The following is a 20,908-nucleotide window of genomic DNA, read 5'->3' as shown; positions in this document are numbered from 1 at the left end:
GTGGGTCATTCTGCTTTTTACTTTCGTTTTGAGCTGGAAGCTCGTTTTGGCTCTGTGTTTCAGTTTCGCTTTCAGTTGGAGAGCTGTATTCAAACCAAGCAGATGTGTACTGGTGTCTCTGTTTATGTTAAACAAGATGTTTAGATCACTTGATAATTTAAAAGTGAAAACTGTTCTCTGTGGAGAATTCAAACCTACTGGCTTTGTTAAAATGTGTTTGGGCTTATGGATGTTGTTAGGAAAGTTATTAAGGGTTACCTCGAGAGTGCTGTATCTTTTTGGGGGGTTATCAGTGTTGGTAGTTGGTAAGATTAACATAGAATTTACAGTGCAGAAGGAGGCCATTCGGCCCATCGAGACTGCACTGGCGCTTGGAAAGAGCACCCTACCCAAGGTCAACACCTCCACCTGATCCCCATAACCCAGTAACCCCACCCAACACTAAGGGCAATTTTGGACACTGAGGGCAATTTATCATGGCCAATCCACCTAACCTGCACATCTTTGGACTGTGGGAGGAGACCGGAGCACCCGGAGGAAACCCACGCACACACAGGGAGGATGTGCAGACTCCACACAGACAGTGACCCAAGCCGGAATCGAACCTGGGACCCTGGAGCTGTGAAGCAATTGTGTTATCCACAATGCTACCATGCTGCCCAGATGTTTACTGGGGGTTTATGAAATGTTAACTGGATTCATAGAATAAACATTGTTTTGTTTTAAAAATACTTTAGATCTATGTTGCATCACACCTGTAAAGTGGGCCCTTGTGCTCCCCATAACCAAAATCTATTAAAAGTTGTGGGTCAGGTGAACTCCATGATATACTTTGGTGTTCTCTACACCCTGGCCCATAACAGGTGTCAGGAACTTGTTTTTCCTACCTGGTATTTCAAATACAGCAGTTGTACAAAGGGTTTGGCCTTCTCGCATGCTGCTGGCAGTGGTCCGTGGAAATAATCAAATAATGCACAACTTCAAGGCTCACATCATTGGAGAACGGCCACCTATATAAGATAGTTGAGGCAGCGAGCAGCTGTGGATCAGAATCCCAACGATCATTGTATTCAGGAAATAAGAGCAGAAAGCTATTAAATAAACAAAATCAAGACAACACAACTATTTATATCCAGAGAATTCAAATGGAAAGATTTGGAAGACAACAGGTGCCTCATCAATTAACGTCTACGATATCAATTAAGTCAATTGGAGTGTGGGAGCAAGACTAGGCCATTTACGCTGTTGAGCCTAACTCCATTTATTCCAGATGACTTAATACTTTTGGATAACAAAAATCTGTCAATCTCAGACTTAAAATTTAGAATTGCTCTAGCGTCAACTGCCATTTGTCGAAGCAAATTTCAAACTTCACCACCCTTTGTGAGGACAAATGTTTCTAATTTAATTCCTCAAAGATCTGGCTCTGTTCTTTTGGCTCTGGTCTCTCATTCATTCCACACTCCATCGGGAGTGAAATAATTAATAATTGGTTGGAATTATGGGGTAAGCTTGGATATTTTGGATGAAAAGGCAGAAACTACTTCATTTAATTTTATGTAAGAGAGAATTTCCTTTTGGGGTTTTTGATCCCTGGTGTATGATGAATGCAGTCGGAAGTGGGATGATGCTGTTAAGCAATGCAATGCAGAGGAGCCTGAGTCACTCAAAGATGGTCCATTATTTAAGTTGGTCCATCATTTGAACTGAACTATTCCCAGAGCAGTTTAGTTCAAAAGCCTTCCGTTATCCAAATCCATGATAATCTCCTGTGACCACTCACATATTGTTGCATACGTTGTGTTCAGAAATCCAATGAAACAATATAATTAAGCCACTACCAATTTTACTTAGCTAAGTACAAGAACAGGGTTTTAACTGCCTTTAATGTAAGTAGAGAGAATGTTAACCCCAAGGATGATTTGCGTTGGATGGGAGGAGAGATAAAACATTTTGACGATCCAAACTCAAACCTAATCTGCGTCCAACCAACTTTAGCTTCATTGGAAATGAGTCACAGGGAGTTGGGCCATTATCTGAAACCTCTTAGGGAGGCTGCAGGCCTCCATTCGTTTCGTTTGGAAATTAAACAGGGTTCTGTGTCAAGCGAGTTTAGGCGAGTGTGTCCCGGAGCTTGCAATGCCAAGAAAGATTGCACGATCGAATGGGACTCTGCTTCCGTGAAGAATGCCCCACCAAGGCTGCACTCGGTCCCATTTCCTGCACTCACGAGCTCCGCTCGCCTGTGCAGGAAGATATTGGGGCACCCTTTTTAAAGGGCGCCCTGATTTCCAGACCCCACTACCGTGGCCTCTGAACCTCCCAACGTCCCAACTCACCTATAAGGGTGGCCTGGAGCCCCCAAAACACCACCTCATAAGGGCAAGGCACCCCCAAGTCCGATACCAAACGCAGGCAAAATGCCACCATGGCAACTTGACACTGCCAGCCTGGCAGTGCGAGCTGTACACCCAGATAGCACTGCCAGGGTTCTCAGGTGGCACTGCTAGGGTGCCAGTCTGGCCGTGCCAGTGTCCACGGGTGGATCGGGAGGGCCAGGGTACCACCCTGCCCAGAGCCCACGTACCAGGTGTCCCTGATCGCCTGGGAGAACCCTCAAGTGCCGGTATGCCTGGTCCCCGTTTGTGGAGACTAGTACTAACCGGAAGTCGCTTGGGGGTCTCTGAGGCCCGCAGGCCTCCATTCTAACAGCATATTGATTTTTAATTCCTGAAGGCTAGGATTCCAGGGTCAAAGAATTCCAGCAGATAAAAAGAGGCGTGAAGGGACAGATTTATAAACTAAGTGTTGTATAGTTATAAAATCAGAATCATAGAATTCCTACCGTGCAAAATGGGGCCATTCGGCCTGTCGAGTTGCCACTGAACCTCTGAAAGAGCACCCGGCTAGACCTACTCCCCTGCCCTATCCCCGTAACCCACGCACTACCATAACCCCATCTAACCTGCACATTGTTGGGCATTAAGGGGTAATTTAGCATGACTAATCCAGCTAACCAGCACATCTTTGGACTGTAGGAGGAAACCGGACCATCCGGAGGAAACCGATGGAGACACGGGGAGAAAGTGCAAACTCCACCCAGACAGTGATCCAAGGCGGGAATTGAACCTGTGTCCCTGGCGCCGTGAACCACTGTGCTAACCACTGTGCCGCGATGCCACCCTATAAATAGACATCATGTATCAGAGTCACAGCATTGGCTGGTGTAATGTCACGTGTTGCGCAATGACGTCATTGGAGTGTATCACGGGCTTTTGTGAAATTTGGTGTATGTTTGGTGTACCCTGTTTGAGTAGCATGTTTTAAATAAACCCTTTGCACTGTATTGTACAGACTCGATGTGTGCCACCTCTGATTCTTTATCTTTGCTCCTATATGCAAAGAACACAACAAAAGAGAAACAATGATGAAATCTGGGCCGTAAACAAAAAAGGGGAGCGAAACATCTTTCGATGACGATTTTCGAGATCCAGGCGCATACACCATCAGGAGTGAGGTCGTGGGAAATATCGTCGACTTCCGAAGCAAAATCATCATTGTGGCGAGTAAAAACAACGCACAATTTAATACTTAGACACCCTACAGATTGTCGCCGAGTGTCAGCGAATCAACCGATCAATCGCAACAGCCGAATTGGAAGTAAAAGTGTTTTGAAAAAAAAAACTCTCAGGCACCTGTGAATTACCGAGGGCGTTCTTCAAATGGAGGATCGACATTTTCAGTACAAGTTCTGTGGTGGAGCTGCGGAGACTGCGTACGAGGCACTGAAACAGTCTGCGGGAATGCAAAACTATGGGGCCACCGATTCTGCAACCTATTGCCCGGGAATAGATAATGAGGCACAGAAACAGCTTGTTTACTTGTGCTCTGCGAGTTTGTCTGCTTTAAATAGAGGGAAAATAAATGACAGGGAAGACAGGCTGAAAGCTGAGTATCACAGATCAGGGAGCTGTAATCCAAAAATGGCGGGAAGAAAAGGCGCCATGGACGCGTTTGATGAGGAGAAGGAGCCATGAAACTCTTATGAGGGAAGGTTCCAGTCATTCCTTAAAGCCAATCAGACACCAGCAGACCTGTTTACTGCGACCTTTCTCAGCTCAGTTGGGTGGAAAATATTCACGTTGCTGCAGAATTTAGTACACCCAGCTAAACCTGCAGACAAGTCAGAGGATGAGTTGATGACTGTCTTGCAAGAATATTTCTCTCCCCACCCATTCTTAATAGCTGATAGATTCCACTTTCACCAGTGTGCACAGAACGAAGGGAAAACATTTCACAATTTTTTGCATCACTGGAAAAGCTAGTAAATCACGAATTTGGCCAGGCTTTGGATGATACACTTTGCGATCGATTAGTTTGTGGCCTCAGGAATGAAACTGTCCAAAAGAAATATTTGACTTAAAGTTCACTGACCCTATAATTGGCTATAGAAATCGCAACATCTATGGAACTTGCTGCAAAAGAAGCTTCACTGATTAGAGTTTTGCATTAAATTCCATGAGCTGGAGTCTGTGAAAAGCAAGTCCACCAAGAACCCACCATGTTGTCGATGCTACCAAGTGGGACAAATGGCTGGAGATTGGTGGAGAAAGAATAGAAAATGCAAAAGTTGTGGTAATATTGTTAACATTGCCAAAGCATGCTGGTCACACCAACCTTCATCAGCACAAAATAAAAATACTGCAAAGTCTACAGGGCGAGTTTATCAGTTGAGTGATCCAACTGAAGACTCATCGAGTAACAAAGTGTCAAGTCAGCTGAAGGATTTTAAGCTCAATGTTCTAGCAGTACAAAGAAACCGGCAATGATGTTGGGTCTATGCAAAATTAAATGGGAATAATATTAATATGGAAGTGGATAGGGATGCTGCAGTACTCGGGTCGAAGTGAAACTCACGACAAAAGCAATATGCCTAAGTGTTTGAAAACAAGTACTATACTCTATGCTTTTCAACCTAAAATGGAAGAAGAACTTGAGAGGTTACCGACGAGTGACAACATTGAACCTGTTACCACCAGCAAATGGACAACCCCAATCGTCCCCGTTTTGAAGATGGATAGTTCAGTATGATTATAAGGGGATTTCAAAATGACTCTCAATCCTGTATTATGTGCTGATCAGTGCCCTCTACCACTTTTCAAATATATTTTTGCAGGCCTCTCAGGCGGTCAAAAAAGTTAGCAGTATTGATCTTTCCCAAGCCTCTTTCTAAATGAATGTAGCTTGTCATGGGAGTATCCCTTTAAGAAATGCTTTTGTCTTATCACATGGCTTCAAGTGATGTCATTATGTGGTTGGAGCTGGGCTGTGGCTCTGTGAATTTTTACTTTCGCTTTCAGTTTGGACTGCTTTTGAACAGCACAGGTTGAAAGAAGTGTTTCTCTGTCTTCATTTTAAAAGCTATTTCCGGACTACTTGGTAACTTAAACATAGACTTAAACTTCAACATAGGTGATTTGGAGTTGGGGACCAAGGGCAATGTGCCCAGGTTTGCAGACGACACTAAGATAAGTGGTAAAGCAAAAAGTGCAGAGGATACTGGAAGTCTGCTGAGGGATTTGGATAGGCTAAGTGAATGGGCTAGGGTCTGGCAGATGGAATACAGTGTTGACAAATGTGAGGTTATCCATTTTGGTAGGAATAACAGCAAAGGGGATTATTATTTAAATGATAAAATATTAAAACATGCTGCTGTGCAGAGAGACCTGGGTGTGCTAGTGCATGAGTCACAAAAAGTTGGTTTACAGGTGCAACAGGTGATTAAGAAGGCAAATAGAATGTTGTCCTTCATTGCTAGAGGGATGGAGTTTAAAACTAGGGAGGTTATGCTGCAATTGTATAAGGTGTTAGTGAGGCCACACCTGGAGTATTGGTTCAGTTTTGGTCTCCTTACTTGAGAAAGGACGTACTGGTACTGGAGGGTGTGCAGAGGAGATTCACTAGGTTAATCCCAGAGCTGAAGGGGTTGGATTAAGAGGAGAGGTTGAGTAGACTGGGACTGTATGCGTTGGAATTTAGAAGGATGAGGGGGGATCTTATAGAAACATATAAAATTATGAAGGGACTAGATAGGATAGATGCGGGCAGGTTGTTTCCACTGGCGGGTGAAAGCAGAACTAGGGGGCATAGCCTCAAAATGAGGGGAAGTAGATTTAGGACTGAGTTTAGGAGGAACTTCTTCACCCAAAGGGTTGTGAATCTATGGAATTCCTTGCCCAGTGAAGCAGTAGAGGCTCCTTCATTAAATGTTTTTAAGATAAAGATAGATAGTTTTTTGAAGAATAAAGGGATTAAGGGTTATGGTGTTTGGGCCGGAAAGTGGAGCTGAGTCCACAAAAGATCAGCCATGATCTCATTGAATGGTGGAGCAGGCTCGAGGGGCCAGATGGCCTACTCCTGCTTCTAGTTCTTATGTTCTTATGTTCTTAAAAGAGATAATTGCTTTCTGGAAGGAATTCAAACCTGCTGTTTGAAAAGGGGAACAGAGTATCAATAACAAATCTTATGCCAGTAAGAATGCCATGTGCTGGGCTACACCTTTGAAAAGGAGTTTCTGGTTTTACTTGGATTTTGTTCTTAATTTGGAACAGTTAATGGGGAATTCATTAAGGGTTGGGGAATTTATGGCTGTAGTTGATAACAATTCTTACTGTGTGTGTTTCTACAAATGTTTACTAAATTCGTAGAATAAAACTTGGTTTCTCATAAAATGTAGTGTAGAAGGGGGCCATTCGGCCCATCGGGTTCGCACCAGCTCTTGGAAAGAGCACCCCACTTGAGCCCACACCTTCACCCTACCCTGTAACCTAGTAACCTCACCAACCTTTTTGGACACGGAACGCAATTTATTGTGGCCAATCCACCTAACTGCATATCTTTGGACTGTGGGAGGAAACTGGAGCACCCGGAGGAAACTCATGCAGATACGGGGAGAACGTGCAGACTCCGCACAGACAGTGACCCAGCCAGGAATCAAACCTGGGACCCTGGCGCTGTGAAGCCACAGTGCTAACCACTGTGCTACCGTGCTGCCCTCTTTTGATCAAAAGCGCCTAAGAACTTGGTTGAATAACACCTGAAAGGCGGGCTCTTGTGTTCATCGTAACCAAAATCAATAAACAGTTATCGGTCAGGTAAACTCCATAACATACTTTGGAGTTTTCTAAACCCTGGCCCACAACAAGCTTTGAGTCTAAACCGTTACCGACCATAGTAACTCACAAGTTTCGGGTTCAGAGGCTTCCATTTGGGATTATGTTAGCACTGGCCCTCTTCCAACAATCTATGGATCAAATCTTGAATGGGCTATTGGGTGTGCAATGCTACATGGCCGACATTTTTCTTACAGTCTTTAATGATGTAAAGCAAGTAAAGAACCTGGAATCTACTCTTTCAAGGCTGCAACTCCATAATCTCAGGGTCAAGAAAGTGAGGTGCGAATTTCCAAGATCTACTATTCACTATCTTGGACACATCATTAACCAAGGATTTCACAAAGAACCTAAGAAGATGTTGGAGATCCTGGATACTCCACGACCACAGAAAGTGACTCAGTGAAGGTAATTTCTATGATAATTAAATTACTATGAGAAATGCGTACCACATTTAATAAAAAGTCTGAAGCTTTTAATACATTGCTTTGTAACAAACAAGCGTTAGGTTGTGAGGATGCTTACCAAAATGTCAAAAGAATATTACAAGAATAGAGTAATTGGTCCATCATAGTCAAAAACTGAAGCTGTAGCTTGCTTGTGATGCATGTGTCAAATATAAAGCCTTCAGGCGAAGAGAAACGAATAGCATTTCCTTCCTGGACGTTGACTAGCACTGAGTCCAAATATGCTCAACTTGAGAAAGAAGCCCTCTGCATTATTTGTGATATTTGAAGGTTCCACCATTATTTATTTGGCTGTTAATTTACTCTATTGACTGACCATCGTCCCTTAACAACAATTGTTGGGCCCATAAGAAAATCACTTTACTTGCTGCTAATCAATTACAACATTGGGCGTCGATCTTGTGGACACATGATTATTGAGTGTCTTAACAGCACATGAATGCAGATGCTTTGTCTAGACTACCGCTGCAAGATCAACAAGACCAAAAAGATAAGCACGAATCTGATAAACTCGCCAATGACATATTGTATCCGTCTCATGCGGAAAATGTTCTGGTAACGTCTTCTCAAGTGTGAACATTTACCCGAATAGATCCGGTGATGGGGAAGGTGTTGGACATGATTCAAAAAGGCCATCTTACACAAGAGCATGGGAAGAATCCATATTTTAAACCCTCTCTTATCAGGGACCATGAGTTGACAGTACAAAATGCAGTATTGTTGTGGGGTATTAGAGTATTTATTCTGCTGTGTCTAGGAAGTGGAATCCTGGAACAGCTGCAGGAGAATCATCCTGGAGTAGTTAGAATGAAGGAGTTGGTGAGAAGCTACTTCTGATGGTCTGGGCTGGATACCCAAAGGGGAGGTTATGCCAATCCGGCGCTGTGTTGAGAAATGTACCTCCACTACAACCTTTCTATCCATGGAATGACCTACCATGCCATGGCAAATAATCCATGTCGATTATGCAGGACCAGTCAAAGGACACATGTTTTTGGTCATGTATGACATGCATTTTGAGTAATCATGTTTGACACGCATTCGGAGTGGCCAGAGGTTGCCATCATGAAATCGGCAACTACAAAACAGACCATAGAAAGGCGTGGCAGGGCATTTGCAAGATTCAGGCAACCTGAACAACTCGTGAGTGATAATTGTACTCAGTTCACATCAACCGAATTGAAGGACTACCTGAATGGATGTGGCATCCAGCATATCAATCTCCCCCTACAATCCAGCTCCCAACGACTTAGCTGAACATTTTGTGCAAGGTCGCTCAAGCTTGCAGTGAAGGTTTCGAGAGATGAAGGCTCTCTACCTAAACGTATCAATAGCTTTCTAATGACTCATAGAAACACTGTGCATTCAATGACACAAAGCTCACCGGTTACATCAATGTTAAAAAGGAAACTACGCAGACCGTTCGCCCTTCAGCTTCAACTTCAGAGATAGTCAGGGAACAACATCAGACACAAGTGGCTAGAAGGGAACACCATTCCTAAAGCAGAGTCTTTGATTGCGGGGAATGTGTTCTTGCGAGAAATTACACCTCAGGCGAAAGATTTACTCCAGCAATTGTATTAGCCAAAATGGTCTGATTTCATAGCACAACCTGATGATGAATAAATTTGATGTCAGTATGCTGACCAATTATTGTCTGCACATAGTGAGAGTACAGAATCTGTTTTCACCAGAAAATACGGACAGTAACATGCCCAACTTGAGCATTACAAATCCAAAATTACGGAATCTGTTACGACAAAATCATCCACATAACCAGAGACAGTTCCTGGTTTCGTCAGATGTAAGATTAACCAGTATTCAGGAAGACACTCCCAGTGCACCTAAGAGCCAAGTTCCTGAATGGCGTGTTCTGCCAAAACGAGACAGATGTCCATCCAAATGACTGTCTTACTAAAGTACATATGCATCCGAAACATAACAACGTTAGTTATGGAATAATGTGTAGAATCTGTATTAAAGTTTTTGATTCAGTAAAACTACCAGAGACACTAAAGGAGTGAAGGTGGGGGGGTTTTATGTATCAGAGTAACACCATTGGCTAGTGTAATATCGCATGTTATGCAATTATGTCATCGGAGTGTTCCACAGGTTTATGTGGCGTTTACCATTGTACCCTGTTTAAGTAGCATTTTGTAAATGAACCCGTTGCAATATGTTTTATGAACTCAACATGTGCCACCTCGGATTCTTTCTCTTTGTGGCAACAATAAAGAAGATAACACTAAGTGCCTTTATTGCACTGCTTGTGGGGCAAGAACAGGATTGTTTCTCCGGGCAAAACAAGCTTACCTGTATACAATTGGACGAACGTTCCCTGTAAAATGTTTTACGTGGCTATTTTTTCAATGCAGGAACCATTTTTTGATGCTCATGCTCTTTACTCCCAAAGGGAAAAGGCCTGCTCATTATCTTCCAGGCTTCTGCACAGCTCTGCATGCACACATGCAGTGAAGTGTAAACATTGGATTGAACACCCGCAATTAACTGACGCCCACCTCCCCAGGTAATGTCCAATCCCACATCATCATGATATCAGACTGACCTGACATCAACCCCCCCCCCCCCTTCCAGCTGCTTTTCCAACTGGTAGTCTAATAGTCGGCCAGTCTATAAATCTGGTTAACTGGCCGGCAGGGAACCTGCTGAAAAGATATAAAAGAGATCCTGTAGTTAACTTCTGCAGGAGGGCCAAGGAAATATAGTTCTGCTTATCCTATTTGAAAATCCTTGCTGTATTTTATTCCCAACCCTGAAGAAATATCAAGGTCACCGTCTTTAAATGGCCGGTATGGTGACACAGTGGTTAGCACTGCTCCTCATGGCACTAGGGACCCGGGTACAATCCCGGCCTTGGGTGACTGTCCGTCTGGAGTTTGCATGCTCTCCCTGTGTCTGCGTGGGCTTCCTCTGGGTATTCCGGTTTCGTCGGTGCAGACTCGATAGGCCGAATGGCCTGCTTCTACACTTTAGGGATTCTATGATATGCAGCAAGATCATTGTCAAGACTTTTCTATTGCTTACCCGAGGGTTTTAAATTTCATGAGTGAGCACATATGAAAACAAAGGGAGGGTGGCGAGCACATGTCTCACACGTGAATATTACAACTGACCTGATCTCTCTGCAGTCACTACAACGAGGTGATCAAATAGGTGCCACTGCAGAAAATGTGCCCCTTTTTTCTAATGATTTGGTCAAAGGTTCAAACTCTGGCTTTAGTTCAGAAAGTGTTGGTCAAGTCCCACTCCAATTGAATACATAATCTAAGATGACAGTGTAACTCCAAGGGGTAGCTGCATCGTGGGCCATCTGTTGAGCCAAAAGTACTGTCTGTTATCTCAGGCTGGTTTTAAGATCCTGTGACGCCATTCAACAAAAGATTAGAGAGTTGCCATTTTGGCTGGGATTTTCGCATCCCCCCCATCCCCCGCCCCCCCCCCAATCCCCCGTCATCCCCCCCCCCGCCCACCTCCCCTATCCCCACCCCCTCCCCAAGCAACATGGTGTCTGATGGCAGAAGCGGCTCCTCACCATTGCCTGGAGGTAGGGGGCTCGCCTTAAGCTGTAAGATCCCGCTGGTGGGAGGGGCCTGAAAATCCCGCCCTTTGTCTTGGCCAATTTTCCAGCCTGAACCGACAGCACTAAAAACAAATCAACTGCTCTTTCATTGCATTGTTATTCATGCAATTTAACAAACAAAGAACAAAGAAATGTACAGCACAGGAACAGGCCCTTCGCCCCTCCAAGCCCGTGCCGACCATGCTGCCCGACTAAACTACAATCTTCGACTCTTCCTGGGTCCGTATCCCTCTATTCCCATCCTATTCATGTATTTGTCAAGATGCCCCTTAAATGTCCCTATCGTCCCTGCTTCCACCACCTCCTCCGGTAGCGAGCTCCAGGCACCCACTACCCTCTGTGTAAAAAACTTACCTCGTACATCTACTCTAAACCTTGCCCCTCTCACCTTAAACCTATGCCCCCTAGTAATTGACCCCTCTACCCTGGGGAAAAGCCTCTGACTATCCACTCTGTCTATGCCCCTCATAATTTTGTAGACCTCTATCAGGTCGCCCCTCAACCTCCGTCGTTCCAGTGAGAACAAACCGAGTGTATTCAACCGCTCCTCATAGCTAATGCCCTCCATACCAGGCAACATTCTGGTAAATCTCTTCTGCACCCTCTCTAAAGCCTCCACATCCTTCTGGTAGTGTGGCGACCAGAATTGAACACTATACTCCAAGTGTGGCCTAACTAAGGTTCTATACAGCTGCAACATGACTTGCCAATTCTTATACTCAATGCCCCGGCCAATGAAGGCAAGCATGCCGTATGCCTTATTGACTACCTTCTCCACCTGTGTTGCCCCTTTCAGTGACCTGTTGACCTGTACGCCTAGATCTCTTTGACTTTCAATACTGTTGTGGGTTCTACCATTCACTGTATATTCCCTACCTGCATTAGACCTTCCAAATGCATTACCTCACATTTGTCCGGATTAAACTCCATCTGCCATCTCTCCTCCCAAGTCTCCAAACAATCTAAATCCTGCTGTATCCTCTGACAGTCCTCATCGCTATCCACAATTCCACCAACCTTTGTGTCGTTTGCAAACTTACTAATCAGAAAGTTACATTTTCCTCCAAATCATTTATATATACTACAAACAGCAAAGGTCCCAGCACTGATCCCTGTGGAACACCACTGGTCACAGCCCTCCAATTAGAAAAGCATCCTTCCATTGCTACTCTCTGCCTTCTATGCCCTAGCCAGTTCGTATTTCCACCTTGCCAGCTCACCCCTGCTCCCGTGTGACTTCACCTTTTGTACTAGTCTACAATGAGGGACCTTGTCAAAGGCCTTACTGAAGTCCATATAGACAACATCCCCTACCTGCATCAATCATCTTTGGGACCTCCTCGAAAAACTCTATCAAGTTAGTAAGACACGACTTCCCCTTCACAAAACCATGCTGCCTCTCACTAATACGTCCATTTGCTTCCAAATGGGAGTAGATCCTGTCTCGAAGAATTCTCTCCAGTAATTTCCCTACCACTGAAGTAAGGCTCACCGGCCTGTAGTTCCCTGGATTATCCTTGCTACCCTTCTTAAGTGGAGGAACAGCATTGGCTATTCTCCAGTCCTCCGGGACATCACCTGAAGACAGTGAGGATCCAAAGATTTCTGTCAAGGCCTCAGCAATTTCCTCTCCAGCCTCCTTCAGTATTCTGGGGTAGACCCATCAGGCCCTGGGGACTTATCTACCTTAATATTTTTTAAGACGCCCAACACCTCGTCTTTTTGGATCTCAATGTGACCCAAGCTATCTACACACCCTTCTCCAGACTCAACATCTACCAATTCCTTCTCTTTGGTGAATACTGATGCAAAGTATTCATTTAGTACCTCGCCCATTTCCTCTGGTTCCACACATAGATTCCCTTGCCTATCCTTCAGTGGGCCAACCCTTTCCCTGGCTACTCTCCTGCTTTTTATGTAAAAAGCCTTGGGATTTTCCTTAACCCTATTTGCCAATGACTTTTCGTGACCCCTTCTAGCCCTCCTGACTACTTGCTTAAGTTCCTTCCTATTTTCTTTTATATTCCACACAGGCTTTGTCTGTTCCCAGCCTTTTAGCCCTGTCAAATGCCTACTTTTTATTTTTGCCGAGGCCGTCAATATCTCTCGTTATCCAAGGTTCCCGAAAATTGCCGTATTTATCCTTCTTCCTCACAGGAACATGCCGGTCCTGAATTCCTTTCAACTGACACTTGAAAGCCTCCCACATGTCAGATGTTGATTTGCCCTCAAACATCCGCCCCCAATCTATGTTCTTCAGTTCCCGCCTCATATTGTTATAATTAGCCTTCCCCCAATTTAGCACATTCATCCTAGGACCACTCTTATCCTTGTCCACCTGCACTTTAAAACTTACTGAATTGTGGTCACTGTTCCCGAAATGCTCCGCTACTGAAACTTCTACCACCTGGCCGGGCTCATTCCCCAATACCAGGTCCAGTACCGCCCCTTCCCTAGTTGGACTGTCTACATATTGTTTTAAGAAGCCCTCCTGGATGCTCCTTACAAACTCTGCCCCGTCTAAGCCCCTGGCACTAAGTGAGTCCCAGTCAATATTGGGGAAGTTGAAGTCTCCCATCACCACTCTATCAGGTCACCCCTCAACCTCCTCCGTTCCAGTGAGAACAAACCGAGTTTATTCAACCGCTCCTCACAGCTAATGCCCTCCATACCAGGCAACAATCTGGTAAATCTCTTCTGCACCCTCTCTAAAGCCTCCACATCCTTCTGGTAGTGTGGCGACCCTGTTGTTTTTACTCTTTTCCAAAATCTGTCTACCTATCTGCTCCTCTATCTCCCGCTGGCTGTTGGGAGGCCTGTAGTAAGCCCCCAACATTGTGACTGCACCCTTCTTATTCCTGATCTCTACCCAGATAGCCTCACTGCCCTCTGAGGTGTCCTCCCGCAGTACAGCTGTGATATTCTCCCTAACCAGTAGCACAACTCCGCCACCCTTTTTACATCCCCCTCTATCCCGCCTGAAACATCTAAATCCTGGAACGTTTAGCTGCCAATCCTGTCCTTCCCTCAACCAGGTCTCTGTAATGGCAACAACATCATAGTTCCACGTACTAATCCAAGCTCGAAGTTCATCTGCCTTACCCGTAATACTTCTTGCATTAAAACATATGCACTTCAGGCCACCAGACCCGCTGTGTTCAGCAACTTCTCCCTGTCTGCTCTGCCTCAGAGCCCCACTGTCCCTATTCCCTAGTTCTCCCTCAATGCTCTCACCTTCTGACCTATCGTCCCGTGCCCACCCCCATGCCATACTAGTTTAAACCCTCCCGTGTGACACTAGCAAACCTCGCGGCCAGGATATTTATGCCTCTCCAGTTTAGATGCAACCCGTCCTTCTTATATAAGTCACACCTGCCCCGGAAGAGCTCCCAGTGGTCCAGATAACGGAAACACTCCCTCTTACACCAGCTGTTTAGCCACGTGTTTAGCTGCTCTATCTTCCTATTTCTAGCCTCACTGACACGTGGCACAGGGAGTAATCCTGAGATTACAACACTAGAGGTCCTGTCTTTTAACTTTCTGCCTAGCTCCCTGAACTCCTGCTGCAGGACTTCATGCCCCTTCCTGCCTATATCGTTAGTACCAATATGTACAACGACCTCTGCCTGTTTGCCTTCCCCCTTCAGGATGCCCTCTACCCGTTCGGAGACATCCTGGACCTTGGCACCAGGGAGGCAACATAACATCCTGGAGTCTCTTTCACGTCCACAGAAGCGCCTATCTGTGGCCCTGACTATAGAGTCCCCTATTACTATTGCTCTTCTGCGCTTTGACCCTCCCTTCTGAACATCAGAGCCAGCCGTGGTGCCACTGCTCTGGCTGCTGCTGTTTTCCCCTGATAGGCTATCCCCCCGACAGTATCCAAAGGGGTATACCTGTTTGAGAGGGGGACAACCACAGGGGATTCCTGCACTGACTGCCTGCCTTTCTGGTGGTCACCCATTTCTTTGCCTGCTCCTTGGGTGTGACCACATTTATATAACTGCGATCTATGACGCTTTCCGCCACCTGCATGCTCCTAAGTGCATCCAATTGCTGCTCTAACCGAACCATGCGGTCTGTGAGGAGCTCCAGTTGGGTGCACTTTTTGCAGATGAAGCCATCCGGGATGCTGGAAGCCTCCCGGACCTGCCACATCTCACAGTCAGAGCACTGCACCCCTCTAACTGACATTGCATCAATTAATTAAAATTAAAAGTTTAAAAAAATTTATTTTTTATTTTTTTAAAGTTTCTGTTAAGTATCTGTTTCCTAGCACTAGATTTCTAATATAAATGTGAAAGCTAAATATAGTACTCTCCGATCTCTGGCTTAGATACCCCTCTAAATTATAATTAAGTGATTATGTTTAATTAGTTACCAATGCTTAATTTTTTTAATTTAGTGTAGATTCCCAACCAGCCACTCAGGCCACAGCTTTTCTGTGATGTCACTTCAGTTTCCCCCCCGACACAAACAATTTGAAAAAGGTATAAAAGTAAAAATGAGTAAAAATCACTTACTTACCTTCTTACCTTATGAGTGTCTTAGATGTTCTCAGGTTCTCTCCCTGCCAAAGACTGCTCCTCCTCCTCCGAACGGCTCCCGAAACTAGGCCGCGATCTTTTTAAATCTCCGCTCTGACCCGCAGCTCCTGCGCTTTTTAAGTTTACTTACCGATTGTCTTCAAGATTGTCTTCACTGTTCTATTAAATGCATCTCTCTAACCATGTTTTTGATCACCTGCGCTAACATTTCTTTATGTGATTCAGTGTCAAATATTGTTTGAAAGCATTTCTATGCCTGGGGACATTTTACTGTTAAAAATGCTACATAAATGATGTAAGTTACTTTGCCCTTTAGCATTTTTTTAATGTCAATTTTATCAAAGGATTGTCACAGGGCTTCATATATTTCACAAAATGCAACTGGTTCAGAAACCAACTTGACAGTTTCTTTGTATAAAATTTTGAGGATTATAGTGGTATGCTCCATCACTGGTAACATGCAGTGGATGGTTGTCCCTAGGTGCAGGTCTCAGTGATACAAGGTGGTATATTTAAATCATAGCCTACCCAATTGTCCTGTACGACGGTCGGGCAGTAGACAGTGCATGATCTGGCTTAGTGGCTGCTGGGAGTCATGCACCTCTGAAAAAGCTTAACATGTCCTCCTCTCTTCTTTATTCTCTGTTTTGACACATCCATTGATGCCCACCACACTCTCACTGTCAGGCAGAAACCATTTCTGCATCATTCACGCCAGATGCGGAAGGGCCATAATGGCAGCATCAAACATTGTGCTTTCCATTTGCACTTCCGCTTGACATGACATCACTTTTTATTCAGCTATCGTTCCACTTCGATAAATGGATAATCATGTCAGGCTCAAAGTGACTTTTCACACAACAATTTTGCGCAGAAATATGCAGTGACCTCAGAGTCAAGGACACAAGGCTGAAAACACCTGAAAACTTTGTAAAATTGTTGACATGAAAACCTCCAAAGAGATGGGATTGAGCAAAGATTGATGATTTTCCTTGCTAAGCACTTGTTGTTCCATATTCTGATTTGTTTAATGCTGAGCAAACGTTCGGATTGTATCGCCAAACACATTCTTCCCAGCTCAGCCTACGCCTGCACAATAGCACATTGAAGCTATTCAAGTCCCACACTGCTACACTTGCAAGGCTGATAAAGGGCCCTTTCAGTACAATACACATTGGATGTGTTGGGAGTGCATAAAAGATTCTATATAGAGAAGACTAGATGGTTCAAAGGAAAAAGCAGCTTACTGATTTCATTTTAAAGAAATACGAGGACAGGTTGGCAAAGTCATTGTAAATACTTTAAAAATAACTTTGATATTTTCCGCTTAGGTCCGAACCACAGCTTGCTAAATTGAACTTCCAATTTCAAACATTCTCAGGAGTTTGTGGGATTGGTAAAAAAAGTCGAACAGCAACAAAACCTCCTATTTCTGTTTTAACTAAGATCAGATGTGGAGAGGGGATGGATTGTTTGCATCTAATAAGTTGCATTGATGGATGTTAAATATTCAACTAACGTGAACATGTGTTGGGTATTGATTAGTTAACGATTCTTGAATGTGTTTGTAAGGGACAGTTAGCCAGCCCTGGAGGTCTGGTGTTAAAGTGGAGGAGTAAGCTCTGTGGCAAGTAATAAACAGCCTCCACCCAAGCATCATGGTCTCAGTGTCTTCTTCCCAACCAGGCTTGGATATTCTGCTCTCAGGAGGACGATTAGTTTTATAAAAGTTTTAAAGGAAGCTGTATGCTTCCATTTTTAGTTGTAACTCTTTCAGCCAAAGTTTGTGGAATGCAGGAATCGAGACAGGTAAACAGAGGCTAGAAAGGCCATATTGATATGGTCAGTGCTTTTATAGCATTGTTTCTGGGTCTGGAGGATCAGAATTTTTTCTCCTCTGCCCATCAAGCTTTTCTGGTTCCAGTTTAATGATAATAATCAACCAAAAATCTCCTCATCATCTGCACTCACTTCCACACATCCCCCTCAAACTCTCTACCATGCCACTACAATCCCGTCCTCCCTCCCTCCCATTACTACAATCTCTTCAGCCACACAGGGCACCCCCAGCTTGATCAGGCGCATGTAAGAAATGCCAGCTTGGCACCTTGGCAGTGTCAGGATGGCACCTGGGTGGCAGTGCCAAGGTGCCTAAGTGGCACCAGCAGTGCCAGGGCACCACCCTGCCCAAAGGGCATGCAGCTGCAGGCCTCCAATCCTGGGAGACCCCCACAAGTGCCATTTTGCCTGGTCCACGTTTGTGGGACTAGTGCTGAACAGCGCTTGCCCAAGGTCTCCGAGGCGAAGGGAATGAATCGCATAGCCTAGGGAACCTCGGGAAACTGTATATTAGAGTGAGACTAACTGTCTCGCCCTAATATGCATATTTGCTAAAAGATGATCATGCCCACAATGGGTGGCATTTCCATCGCAACATCCCACTAGACTATTTTGGATCTCAAGAGGCATTGCAATCCAGGTAGATCCCAGGAGTGGCTTTAATCGGCCACACTGCACCGCTGTGAGCTGCTTTTCAGGCACAGAGTGGCCATTGGATTGCGCCCCAGACGTTTCCTGTACTACAATCCAGTATAGACAAATGGTGAGACAAGGGGTTAATTTTAATCCAAACATGTCAGGGTCCTGACAGGATCTGCTGCAATTCTGTTTTTATACCCCACTATTTTTTACCCTCTGATGCAGGGTTTATCAAACTGATGGTCATGATCCATGGGTGGGTATCGGGAGGGTCACGGAGCGATCGGTCATGGCGTTCCTGATCGCAGGAGAAGCGCTCAATGGCCGAGACTGGCTTTAAAATTGAATGATGCAGTCCTCCGGCCAGAAGCGATGGCAGGGAGCAGGACACACGCTTGGCACATGTACTGATGTTACACGCCATGTATGTTCGTGCTTTTGGCTTGAAATCACAGAGGGGAGATTCCTCAATTTTCGAGCTGCGAGCATGCAAGGCAACACGAATGTGAAGAATTGAAGATTGATTGTTTTAAACAAAGAAAAAACTGAAATTGGGAATAAAGCAGTATAAAGATGATTTCTTGAGGTATGGCTTTGTTAATTATGCCAATGCATATCAGGATGCAAAGCCCATGTGTGTTATATGCCGGGAAGTATCGGCAAATGAAAGTTTAAAACCCTCGAAACTTCAAAGGCATTTGAAGTCGAAGCATGATGAGTTTGAGGAGAAACCTCTTGATTTTTTTTCAAAGGATACAGCGAGAACTTAAATCATCAAAAGTCCTTAGCAGAAACATAACAGTGAATGACAAAGCACACAAGATTGTGAGGACCAAGCAGGCTCACCTGTCGCATTAAAGGGAAGTGAAAATTGTGTGTCGCGAGGTCAGCCGGCATGGGTCCCGAAGGTTGGCTGGTTGGTAAAAGTGAGTCCTGGGAAAAAAAAGTTTGAAGAACACTGCTCTGGTGAATTAATGTAGCCATCTGGGATGGACACTTCCAGAATACAAAATGGACATTTGCAAAGATTGCAGGGAAATATGGACAATGTTAAGAAAGCAAGCAGGCACAGAGCCTGTCTGCATATTGGAGAAACAGCTCCCAGACGAGACTGAAACTGTAGGTCCATTAGCATATTGATGGCTCATCTCCGGGAACAAAGGGAGATACTCAAGTAACCGATCTGGCTCCAGACCTCACGGCGCCAGTTCCCCAAACCGAAAGCACAAATAAAGCCAGGCCAAAGGCCACCTAGGACACGCCCAGCCATCAGGGCGCCCACCCCTTTATTGGTCAGGATCAATGCGAATGATCAAGATACGGCCCAATTGATTGGGGCCAAGTTCAAGGCCCGCCCAAAAGCGCGCGAAGCCCTTTCGGGTATAAGAAGAAGGCCCCAAGAGAGAATCGCTCTCTTGGACTTGGTTCTCACAACGGAGAGACCCGTCCACCAGCTGCACCAGAAGCAAGTCAGTCCAAGGTCAACGCTCGTTATCAGACGGACAACCTTAGCTGTTCCCCTCTACCACTTCGACCCCAGCAGCCTCAGAACCGAACAACGGCTATTGTTCCTCTGACTGGCTTTAGCAGTAGCGATAATTTAGTCTGTAGTATTTCGTGCATGAGTAGACATTGCTGTGTGTGTAAATAAATAGTATTGACTTTGAACTAACTAACTGGTGTACCGACTCGTTGATCAGTATTCAGGTTTGAACCTTGTGGCGGTATCAAAAGATACCTGCCGACTCTAAAGCAAACGTAATTAAAATTAAGGAAGGCAACCATATTGACCGCCATATTTAGAAACAACCAAAGAGAGCAACATTAAGCAGGGCTCAAATGGCATTCAACTAGATCCCATCAAGGTTCCTGTCAGGCACAATGGGTTTTAATAATCCCTCGTCATTCAATAATTTGGAGAAGGAAAGCTTAGCAGAAACTTAAATGGCAGAGCCCCAGCATCAATTCTCTTGTTGCTAAAGTCGACTGTTTACAATTCTGGACATGAGGAATAAAAATCTCTTTTCAGGATATGAGAGGTTTTTTCCAGATAACCTTCACAAGTCAGGGATAATGACTTTTACTGAGCTATTTCCAGCCCAATGGAGATGAGGCTGAGAGGAGGCAGTGGGGGGGGGGGGGGGGGGGGGGGGGGGGGGGGGGGGGGGGGGGGGGGGGGGGGGGGGGCAGTAAAATAGCATCCTTCCGTTTCCATGGGATTTTTCCACAGCCGGGACCAGCTATATCATGGCCGCTCACTGACTGGGCTAGGCAGGTGGTCAAATAAGGTAAATAATTGATCTCGACCTATCAGTGGCTATTTTAAACCAGATGATATTTTACTGATGCTGAAGCAGCTGCCTGGACAGTCTGCCAGGTACTTCAAGGTGAGCTCCTAGCACCTTCTCATGAGCTGGGAGAGCTTCCTTTCTCGAGGCTCTGTGGCCCACAGAGGGACCTCCCCTCAGCAATGGTCACCCAGGCTTCAGTGACACCATTGGAAGGTTCTGCCTCTGCACATCTCGAAATGTCTTACCAAACCTTGGAGGCACCCTCAACATGGAGATGCATCTCCTTAACCTTACAGCCTAAGCTGCAGCCACCTCTCTCGATGCCTCTGCCAAGGCAGGCAAGCTGCCTGGC

At 45.1% G+C, this 20,908-nt stretch overlaps 1 long non-coding RNA gene across 2 annotated transcripts in view; it reads right to left on the bottom strand.

Moving 5' to 3' along the window:
- The window catches only part of LOC140397980 (uncharacterized), a 122,033-nt gene that overhangs the window by 49,564 nt on the left and 51,561 nt on the right, over window positions 1-20,908 (bottom strand). For both annotated transcript variants that reach the window (XR_011937370.1, XR_011937369.1), the window contains exon 3: window positions 888-1,039. This is a non-coding gene — a long non-coding RNA (uncharacterized lncRNA). The remainder of the gene's footprint in view (window positions 1-887; window positions 1,040-20,908) is intronic.

This window comes from Scyliorhinus torazame, chromosome 21, assembly GCF_047496885.1.
Source record: "Scyliorhinus torazame isolate Kashiwa2021f chromosome 21, sScyTor2.1, whole genome shotgun sequence".
Taxonomy (NCBI): Eukaryota; Metazoa; Chordata; class Chondrichthyes; order Carcharhiniformes; family Scyliorhinidae; genus Scyliorhinus; species Scyliorhinus torazame.
Note: the sequence above shows the minus strand (reverse complement) of the source record. Positions and strands in the feature narration are given on the sequence as shown.